We start from the raw sequence: 10,832 nt of genomic DNA on the forward strand, positions 1-10,832 counted from the left end.
GAGACGCTTTATAATAATTGTGTAAAATTTAAAAGCAATCATACCTTATAGTACCGTCCCGGAAACACCTCATTGTTTGCCGTGGCTTTTGTCAAATGAATACGAATGTTAGAGCTTGTTTCCGCAACTTCAAAGTATATAATAGGCTCTGACATCACTAAATAAATTTGTGAGCTGATAATTTTTCTAGCTACGTATAGAAGAAAATCTATCCCGAATAAAAGACCACAGAGATGTTGGTGCACCGGCGCAATGGCAATGTGATGCCACAAATCTTGCACTTCACTCGGTGACGCCGCATATTGTTTCAAAAATTTTAGCATGCGAGTCTTCAAGTACTGAAAATTGATGTCATTCAAGTGTGTCATTGATGTCATTCAAGGGAAAAGAGTAGATTGGGTGAGGGAAGAAACGCGAGTTAATGATATCTTAGTTGAAATAAAGAAAAAGAAATGCGCATGGGCAAGACACGTAATGAGGAGGGCAGGTGGTCATTAAGAGTTACGGAATGGATTCCAAGGGAAGGAAAGCGTAGCAGAGGGCGGCAGAAAGTAAGGTGGGCGCAAGAGATTAATAGGTTTGCAAGGACAACATGGCCACAATTAGTACATGACCGGGGTGATTGGACAAGTACGGGAGAGGCCTTTGCCCTGCAGTGGGCGTAACCAGGCTGATGATGATGATGATGAAGTGTGTTACAATTACAACATTTTGCACTGGGCAGAAGCAATGGCGTTCATATAGGAGGTTGTGGCCAAGTACCGCACCAGGGTGGCCAATCCTGCCCCGGTGAGGGAGTGCGTTACCGGTTCTGGTCACCGGGATCAGGCCACACCCCAGGCCTGTTTGTTGAACCCAACAATCACACCCCGACCCTCAGTCCCCAGCAGCTGCGAATCCACTGACCATGGCGGCGGTCAGACCTGCGAGGCAGCAGAGGGTGCTAAGAATCACTGGCCCCGGACAGGCCGCCACTGGTATATGAACCTGGCAACGTTTAACGCTAGAACGTTGTCTTGTGAGGCGAGTCTAGCAGTGCTATTGGATGAATTAGAGGGCAGTAAATGGGATATAATCAGGCTCAGTGAAGTTAAGAGGCCAAAAGAAGCATATACAGTGCTAAAAAGCGGGCACGTCCTGTGCTACCGGGGCTTAGCGGAGAGAAGAGAACTAGGAGTCGGATTCCTGAATAATAAGAATATAGCTGGTAACATACAGGAATTTTATAGCATTAACGAGAGCGTGGGAGGTCTTGTTCTTAAACTTATTAAGAGGTACAAAATGAAGATTGTACAGGTCCACGACCCTACATCCAGTCATGATGACCAGGAAGTCGAAAGCTTCTATGAAGACGTGGAATCGGCGATGGGTAGAGTGAAAACTAAATACACTATACTAATGGGTGACTATAATGCCAAGGTAGGCAAGAAGCAGGCTGGAGACAAGGCAGTGGGGGAATGTGGCATAGGCACTAAGAATAGCAGGGGAGAGTTATTAGTAGAGTTTGCGGACAGAATAATAAGAGGATAATGAATACCTTCTTCCGCAAGCGGCATAGTCGAAAGTGGATGTGGAGGAGCCCGAACGCCGAGACTAGAAATGAAATAGACTTCATATTCTGCGCTAACCCTGGCATGATACAAGATGTGGACGTGCACGGCAAGGTGCGCTGCAGTGACCACAGGGTGGTAAGAACTCGAATTAGCCTAGACCTGAGGAGGGAACGGAAGAAACTGGTACATAAGAAGCCGATGAATGAGTTAGTGGTACGAGGGAAAATAGAGGAATTCCAGATCAAGCTACAGAACAGGTATTCGGCTTTAACTCAGGAAGAGGACCTTAGTGTTGAAGCAATGAACGACAATCTTGTGGGCATCATTAAGGAGTGTGCAATGGAAATCGGTGGTAACCTCGTTACGCAGGATACCAGTAAACTATCGCAGGAGACGAAAGATCTGATCAAGAAACGCCAATGTATGAAAGCCTCTAACCCTACAGCTAGAATAGAACTGGCAGAACTTTCGAAGTTAATCAAGAAGCGTAAGACAGCTGACATAAGGAAGTATAATATGGATAGAATTGAACATGCTATCAGGAACGGAGGAAGCCTAAAAACAGTGAAGAAGAAACTAGGAATTGGCAAGAATCAGATGTATGCGTTAGGAGACAAAGCCGGCAATATCATTACTAATATGGATGAGATAGTTCAAGTGGCTGAGGACTTCTATAGAAATTTATACAGTACCAGTGGCACCCACGACGATAGTGGAAGAGAAAATAGTCTACAGGAATTCGAAATCCCAAAGGTAACGCCGGAAGAAGTAAGGAAAGCCTTGGCAGATATGCAAAGGGAGAAGGCAGCTGGGGAGGATCAGGTAACAACAGATTTCTTGAAGGATGGGGTGCAGATTGTTCTAGAGAAACTGGCCACCCTGTATACGCAATACCTGATAACCTCGAGCGTACCGGAATCTTGGAAGAACGCTAACATAATCCTAATCCATAAGAAAGGGGACGCCAAAGACTTGAAAAATTATAGACCGATCAGCTTAATGTCTGTTGCCTACAAACTATTTACTAAGGTAATCGCAAATAGAATCAGGAACACCTTAGACTTCTGTCAAGCAAAGGACCAGGCAGGATTCCGTAAAGGCTACTCAACAATAGATCATATTCACACTATCAATCAGGTGATAGAGAAATGTGCAGAATATAACCAACCCTTATATATAGCTTTCATTGATTACGAGAAAGAGTTCGATTCTGTTGAAACCTCAGCAGTCATGGAGGCATTACGGAATCAGGGTGTAGACGAGCCGCATGTAAAAATACTGAAAGATATCTATAGCGGCTCCACAGCCACCTTAGTCCTCGATAAAGAAAGCAACAAAATCCCAATAAAGAAAGGCGCCAGGCAGGGAAATACGATCTCTCCACTGCTATTCACAGCGTGTTTACAGGAGGTATTCAGAGACCTGGATTGGGAAGAATTGGGGATAAAAGTTAATGGAGAATACCTTAGTAACTTGCGATTCATTGATGATATTGCCTTACTTAGTAACTCAGGGGACCAATTGCAATGCATGCTCACTGACCTGGAGAGGCAAAGCAGAAGAGTGGGTCTAAACATTATTCTGCAGAAAATTAAAGTAATGTTTAACAGTCTCGGAGGAGAACAGCAATTTACAATAGGTAGCGAGGCACTGGAAGTGGTAAGGGAATACATCTACTTAGGGCAGGTAGTGACGGCGCATCCAGATCATGACACGGAAATAATCAGAAGAATAAGAATGGGCTGGGGTGCGGCAGACATTCTCAGATCATGAACAGCAGGTTGCCATTATCCCTCAAGAGAAAAGTGTATAATAGCTGTGTCTTACCAGTACTCACCTATCGGACAGAAACCTGGAGGGTAACGAAAAGGGTTTTACTCAAATTGAGGACGACGCAACGAGCTATGGAAAGAAGAATGATAGGTGTAACGTTAAGGGATAAGAAAAGAGCAGATTGGGTGAGGGAACAAACGCGAGTTAATGACATCTTAGTTGAAATCAAGAAAAATAAATGGGCATGGGCAGGACATGTAATGAGGAGGGAAGATAACCGATGGTCATTAAGGGATACGGATTGGATCCCAAGGGAAGGGAAGCGTAGCAGGGGGTGGCAGAAAGTTAGGTGGGTGGATGAGATTAAGAAGTTTCCAGGGACGGCATCGCCACAATTAGTACATAACCGGGGTTGTTGGAGAAGTATGGGAGAGGCCTTTGCTCTGCAGTGGGCGTAACCAGGCTGATGATGCTGCTGCTGCTGCTGCTGATGATGATGATGATGAGAAGCAATGGCGACTGACCCGACAATCTCTCCCATAGAACTGAACATTTCATGTAATAAAGCGAAGCAATTTTGACGCGTTTAACCCAGTTCTCTAAAAATGGTTATAAGGGAATATCTGAAGCGTAAAAGTATTGTCGATTAGCGGGTGGGGTCAAGCATAAAAACGTGAGCAATTCCTGAGTTTGCTAAACGTCGCGAATTTAGAGGGTCAGTCGAACATTTGAATGAAGGACCCGAGTCCTGACTTAACACAGAAGGGGACGGCCAAGCATCGCGGCTTTTAAGGTTTTTCCTAATGGATTGGAATCATTCAACGATGTTTCGGTTTCAATATGCCTGATAACTTGTCAACACATTATTCCCTTTCATCATCTGTTGTTATAAACACAAACATGGTTCCGGTAATGTCGGGGTCCTTGTTGAATTCACTGTACCTCATGTGTGTGTACAGCGTCGTTGCCAGAAAACAATACGATTCTTGTTGAAAATTGCGACATGCGGAGACAACGAACATGTTGGTCTTCTTTGTTGCAACTACCGAGTGGCAGCCTCATGCGCTAGCAAGGTCAGTCGGCGCCATCCACAATTCCCCTTTTATTGCGATAGCAAATACACGGTCATTCCAAGCACATTTCTGCCACCGGCATTGGTGTCTCCGTGATGTTCAATACACAGTCCAAGGGCGATAAAATCATCGCCGTGCGGCGTATCCAGGATGTGTGAGGCTAAGGCGAAGCTGGTGGCTTAATCTTCCGTGCGCAAGGGAGAGGAATTGCGCCCTCTTCTGTCGTGCGCAATGCACCGGAGTGAAGGGAGGATAAGGAGCGGGGGGGAACTCTACTCCGACGGCGGCTTCGTATGGCGTGCAGCGCTCGGCCGCGAGGGCCCTATATTGAACGTGATCTACAATGGGAACTGAGTGCGCCCAGTGCTGATAGCTTCGTGTGCGCTGTGTTCCCGCCACTTAGGTGGCGCTGAAGTGGCAGACAGCACGGGGATAAATTCACCGGCTGTAATTGCCTTGCTTCCTCACACCAGCGTTTCGACAGCGAGTCTGCGCTGTCGTCCACCGAGATGCGCTCATGTTTGCTTGAGCGCTCGTGACTTTATTCTTGTTATTTTATTTAGTAAGCGAATGTTTAGGAATTAACACGGCCGATAAAGCTACTATGCTCCGTATAGCTGACTACAAATTGGTATTGTAACCATGCTTCACCTGTCGGCTTTTTTTCCCGACTTGATTGATTTGGCAGCTAAACGCAGGTGCGAAATATCCAGAGCTGAATATATTGATTCGATAGTTGCCTGCGCATTGCACACACCCGCCACAAGTAAGTGCTACCGTGGGTGTTTGCATTGAGCACGTGCCGTTCTTCAATAAGACTTCTTGAGGCCAACTTTGGTCACCGGATAATATGTTGTGTTCCCCTGTGTACGCTCCATAAGTACGCGCCATAGCGCATGCGCTGCATTTCAATGACCGCCTAAACTCAAATTTAGGTATGTGCCGCGCGTAGTGTGCATCTTGTGATACAAGACGGGCGAGCAAATTCGTGCCCAAGTGGTCACAGAGTGTGTGCTGCGCTTCAATGGACCTATCTGACACCAACGTGGTCACTGGTTAGCACGACAAGCAAAATATTGCTCTCCACTCGACATGAGTTTGCAACACGTTGGAAACCATTACCCGTTCGTTGAAGAGCTGCCATATGATTCATAAGAACCATTCTCTTCCAAACTGAGCCTTCTTCACGCTAATGGCTGTGATTTGCTTTCTCCAATTCAGTTCACCCAAATGGATGACAGAACAGCAGAACCTTACAATATCAGGAAACGACGAATGTACATGATATGAAACGAACAGAGGACCGAAAATTAATGCCTGCAACAGGATAGTCAACGCTATGTTGAAGTAGCGCCAAGTTGTTGCTGACGCATTACTGTAATAGCATTTACGTTTCATCATCGTCTCTATTCGTCTGCTTCCCCTTCGCGGATTTTTCCGATGTCAAGCACTGGAAGTGGTAAGGGAATACATCTACTTAGGACAGGTAGTGAACGCGGATCCGGATCATGAGACTGAAGTAATCAAAAGAATATGAATGGGCTGGTGTGCATTTGGCAGGCATTCTCACATCATGAACAGCAGGCTGCCATTATCTCTCAAGAGAAAAGTTTATAACAGCTGTGCCTTTCCAGTGCTCACGTACGGAGCAGAAACCTGGAGGCTTATGAAAAGGGTTCTGCTTAAATTGAGGACGACGCAACTAGCTGTGGAAAGAATGATGGGTATAATGTTAAAGGCTAAGAAAAGAGCAGATTGGGTGAGGGAACAAACGCGAGATATTGACATCTTAGTTGAAATCAAGAAAAGAAATGGGGGCATGGGCAGCACATGTAATGAGGAGGGAAGATAACCGATGGTCATTAAGGGTACATCGATTCCCAAAGTGCACATCGTTACTTCCTTCAAGGCGTAGCACCTAAGACTGTCACACACATTTTACAAAACATTCCATCGCTTCCCCCCAGGTGACTATCACGTGGGTACCTGGGCTTGAGTGTGTCCCCGGGAGCGAGCGCGTTAATGCATATGTTCGAGGCCTTATGACCAATTACCCAACGCCATGGAAAAACCAGGAGGGGGGATCTGCACCTACCGCCAGATTACCACGTATTACAGGGATAGTAGACGAGATTTACCTTTCCCTCACCATTCCCTTACCTCCCAAAAGAGTTCAATCTGGCGCCAGATCCAGACCAAAGCATTTATTTCGCCTTATCTGACACATTTATTTTACCCCGGTCTCCTTAATCCACAATGTACCACCTGCCGAGCGCCCCGAGCAGATCTTTTCCACTGTTTGTGGAGCTGCCCCACGCCCATGGTGGTAGAGCCTACTCTCAACCCTTCCTTTTCCTCGTGGGAGGCCACTCTTCGGGCCATTTGCTCGGATGGCCAGCTCTGGCTGTTGGACCGTGCTTGCCTAGAGATATCGGCCAAGTTGCTCCCAGACTTCTAGGGGCCCAACCACATTTAAATAGATCCAATAAAGTTTTCTCCATCCATGCACCCATCCATCCAGAATATGCAGGCACTTTGTCGTAAAGCCGATTACGACATGACAAAGCTGAGAAGCTTGGGCACGTGCTTAAAGGCGTTGCTCGCGACGCGTTTAATCTGCTAATGTGCAAGAGATGCTGTACAGTTGACGCAATCATAAAGAGTGCCGACGATTCGGGCAGGCCAATAGCCAACGCGTCTTGCAAACATTCGCCTTCCCATCGCGTCTTGCAACCATTCGACTTCCCAAGAGTGCGGCAACGTCAACGTGTGAAGATCAACCCGCACAGCAGCATGCGTCGCCATGAGAGGGCGCGGTGCGAATCGTTAGAAGTGAACTGGATGCAGTGACGCCCGCAGCTTTCTGTTCGCGTAGCCCTGATGTTACCACATTTTCAGTTCCCCTCGTAGAAGCCATCGTTCTCCAGGAACTTGAAAACATTTGTTTACAGTCTGTGTGTGCTATCGCCAATCCCAGAGCTAACGATCGCCCTTCTACGATTTTCGCTCGACCCAGACACTTTTCCGCACGCTATCGCAACCCGACTGAGTGGTGAACTGCGGACGACCAGCCGATATGTTTCACCTGTCGCCGCATTGGACATGTCCCCCGACACTGTCGCCACTCGTGGCCCTCAAAACCTCGCACGCCGACCGACCTCAGCCGTTTTGATGGAAATATCCGCAATGTATCGCCCTCGTCCGGGTCTAACAGCGCCGCCAACTCTGTTCGGAACGCGTGGTACAGCCGCTCACCATCGCCACGTGGACACCAGTCTCGTTCACCGCAAGCACGTCGCCCATATTCTTGTTCGCCGCCGCTACGTTACCTTTCGTCCCCTGTGGCTTTTGGCCGCACCCTTTCGGAAAACTTGGAAATTCAGTCCTGGGAGGTGGTGCTGCATTGCCGCCCACTGCAGCAAATCCTCTGTCTGTGCATACAAGGAGGAATGTAATTGACGTCAAAATAGACGACGTGTCTGTCCAATCACTCGTCGATACTGGAGCCCACGTATCTGTGATGTATGCTAGTCTACGTAGACGGTTAAAGAAGGTCCTCACCCCAGCAGCTGCCCAAGTGCTTCGTGTGGCCGACGGCGGCGTGCTGGTTGCTCTTGGAATGTGTACCGCGCGTTTAATTATAGCCGGCCGCCCTACTTCTGTTCGCTTTGCTGAAATCGACAGCTGCCCTCACGATGTTATTCTCGGATTGCACTTTGCACTTTTTGTCCACTCATTCTGCTATCCGCGACTGCGCGACCGGCATTCTTTAGTTAGAACTGCCTGAACTCGCGGATGCCCCGAGTACAGCCCCACCGTGCTTGTGCTCGCTTCAAGATGGCGTCTGTCACCCGAGGCAGTTAATTTTATCACTTCGACCGCCCAACCACAGACTCTTGACGGTGAATATGTGCTTCATCCTCTCACCGACGTGCTTTTGAACCAGAACGTTGCTGTTCCGCATACGTCCGTCACGGTTACTATTAACAACGTCTTTCTTCCGCTTCTTAATTTCAGCCTGTGCCCTCAAGTGCTTCCGGCCGGTATGTTCTTGGCCAGCGTTTCTAGTGGTTGCGAACTCGACATTGAGAGCCTGAATGGCGAGAGTGGCTTATCGGCGCCAATTGCAGCTGACAGCTGTGGTTCCTTAACAGATGACTTCGCGAAAATGATTGCACCTGACCTCACTTCCACACAGGCCACGGGCATGCAATTACTACTTGAATCGTACATTGACATCTTTGTCAATGTCAATGTCAATTAGGTCAAACATCTGTTGTTTACCACCATATAAACACTGGAGATACGAATCCTATTCGTAGGCGTCCCTATCGTGTATCGCGTGCTGAACGTCGAGTCATCAAATTAGAAGTGGACAAAATGCTCCGCAAAAGGGTCATCGAGCCATCAGCCAGCCCTTAGGCTTCGCTTGTCGTCCTTGTGAAAAAAAGAGATGGTACCTGACGTTTTGGCGTTGATTATCGGCCCTTAAACAAGATCCCGCGAAAAGACGTCTACCCACACCACGCATCCATGAATCTTGGACTGCTTGCACGGAGTTAAATACTTATCGTCCATCGATCATCGATCCGGCTACCGGCAGATTTAAGTTGCTGAAATGGACCGCGAGAATACGGCCTTGATCACGCCGGCTGGTTTATATCAGTTCAAAGTCATGCTCTTTGGTCTATGCAATGCTCCCGCGCCATTTGAACGTATGATGAACTGTCTCCTGCGGCGCTACAAACGGGCCGCCTGTCTTTGTTACCTTGACGACGTCATTGTTTTTTCTCCTACCCTCGGCAGCCACCTTACCCGACTCGCTACAATTCTTGCGGTCTTCCGACAAGCCGGCCTTCAAAGGAACTGCACGAAATGTCAATTCGTGCGCCGTCAGAGGACCGTGTTGGGAAACATCGTTGACACATCCGGTGTCCAACCAGATCCGGAAAAGTTCGCGCCGTACGCAGTTTTCCTTTGCCACGTTCTGCCTCTGGCGTGCGCTGCTTCGTCGGTCTGTGTTATTACTTGCGCCGTTTCCTCAACAACTTCGCCGACGTTGCTCGGCCTTTGACAAATCTTCTAAAGAAGAACACGCCATTCTCATGGGGCCCGAAGCAGGCTCACGCGTTCGCCGCTCTCATCTGGTTTCTGACCACCCCTCCCACATTTGCCCACTTTGATCCTTCCTCACCGACCGAAGTCCAAACTGACGCAAGCGGCCACGGCGTTAGCGCTGTTCTAGCCCAAGACCAGACTGATACCGAGTGCGTGATAGCTTACGCCAACCGCCTGCTATCACCTGCCGAGAGAAATTGCTCCATCACCGAGCAGGAGTGCTTGGCTTTAGTTTGGGATGTCGCAATGTTCCGGCCATATTTGTGCGGCCGTATGTTTTAGATCGTCACAGACCACCGCGCACTCTGTCTTCCTTCCGGGACCCGACGGGACGGCTTGGTCGCTGGGCTTTGCAGCTCCAGGAATTTTCATTTAGTGTCGATTACAAGACTAGACGCCTCCACAAAGACGCTGACTGCCTCTCGCGTCACCCCGTGGTACCTCCCGATAATGTTGCGCATGATCCGGTGACCTGCGTGTAGGCTTTGACTGACATGACCGACATACGCGCTGAACAGCAACGCGACGCATCCTTACAGTCCATCTTTGCCGGAGTGCACTTTGGCAGCACCAACGGCACGCGCCGCATGTTCGTGCTGCACGGCGGCATCCTCTACCGCCGCTATCTCAACCCTGACGGCCCTGAGTTGCTGCCTGTTCATCTGCGACCCGTCGTTCTCGAACAACTTTACGATGCACTGACGGCGGGACACCTTGGTGTTTTGCGTACATACGAGCGCGTACGACGCCGGTTCTTCGGGCAGGGTCTCTACCGCTCTGTGCGTCGTTGTGCCGCAACTTGCGAATTGTTTCAGTGTTGGAAGAAACCTCCCCTGACACCTCTCGGACGACTCCACCCCTTGAAGTTCCCTCTGAACCGCTCTTTCGTGTAGGTCTTGACCTGCTTGGCCCTTTTTCGACAACGACTAGAGGGAACAAGTGAATCGGCGTCACTACTGATTACGCGACGCGCTACGCGATAACAAAGGGGTTACCGACCATTTGAGCTATTGACGTCGCCGATTTTCTCCTTCACGACGTCATTCTCCAGCATGGTGCAACCTCGACAGTTACTTACAGATCGCGGCCGCTCGTTCTTGTCTCGAGTTGTGGACGACCTCCTCAGCTCTTGTGCCACTGAGCACAAGCTGTCCACCGCCTACCACCCACAAACGAACGGTCTTACAAAACGTCTGAGTGCGCTCTGAAGTCAACGAACGCTCTTACGAAACTGAGTGCGCTCGTGAAGTCATCGATGGCGCTCGCATGGCACGTCAAGTCACGCAATATCGTTTATTTGCCTCACAGCATATGC

This window comes from Dermacentor variabilis, chromosome 6 (genome assembly GCF_050947875.1).
Source record: "Dermacentor variabilis isolate Ectoservices chromosome 6, ASM5094787v1, whole genome shotgun sequence".
Lineage (NCBI taxonomy): Eukaryota > Metazoa > Arthropoda > Arachnida > Ixodida > Ixodidae > Dermacentor > Dermacentor variabilis.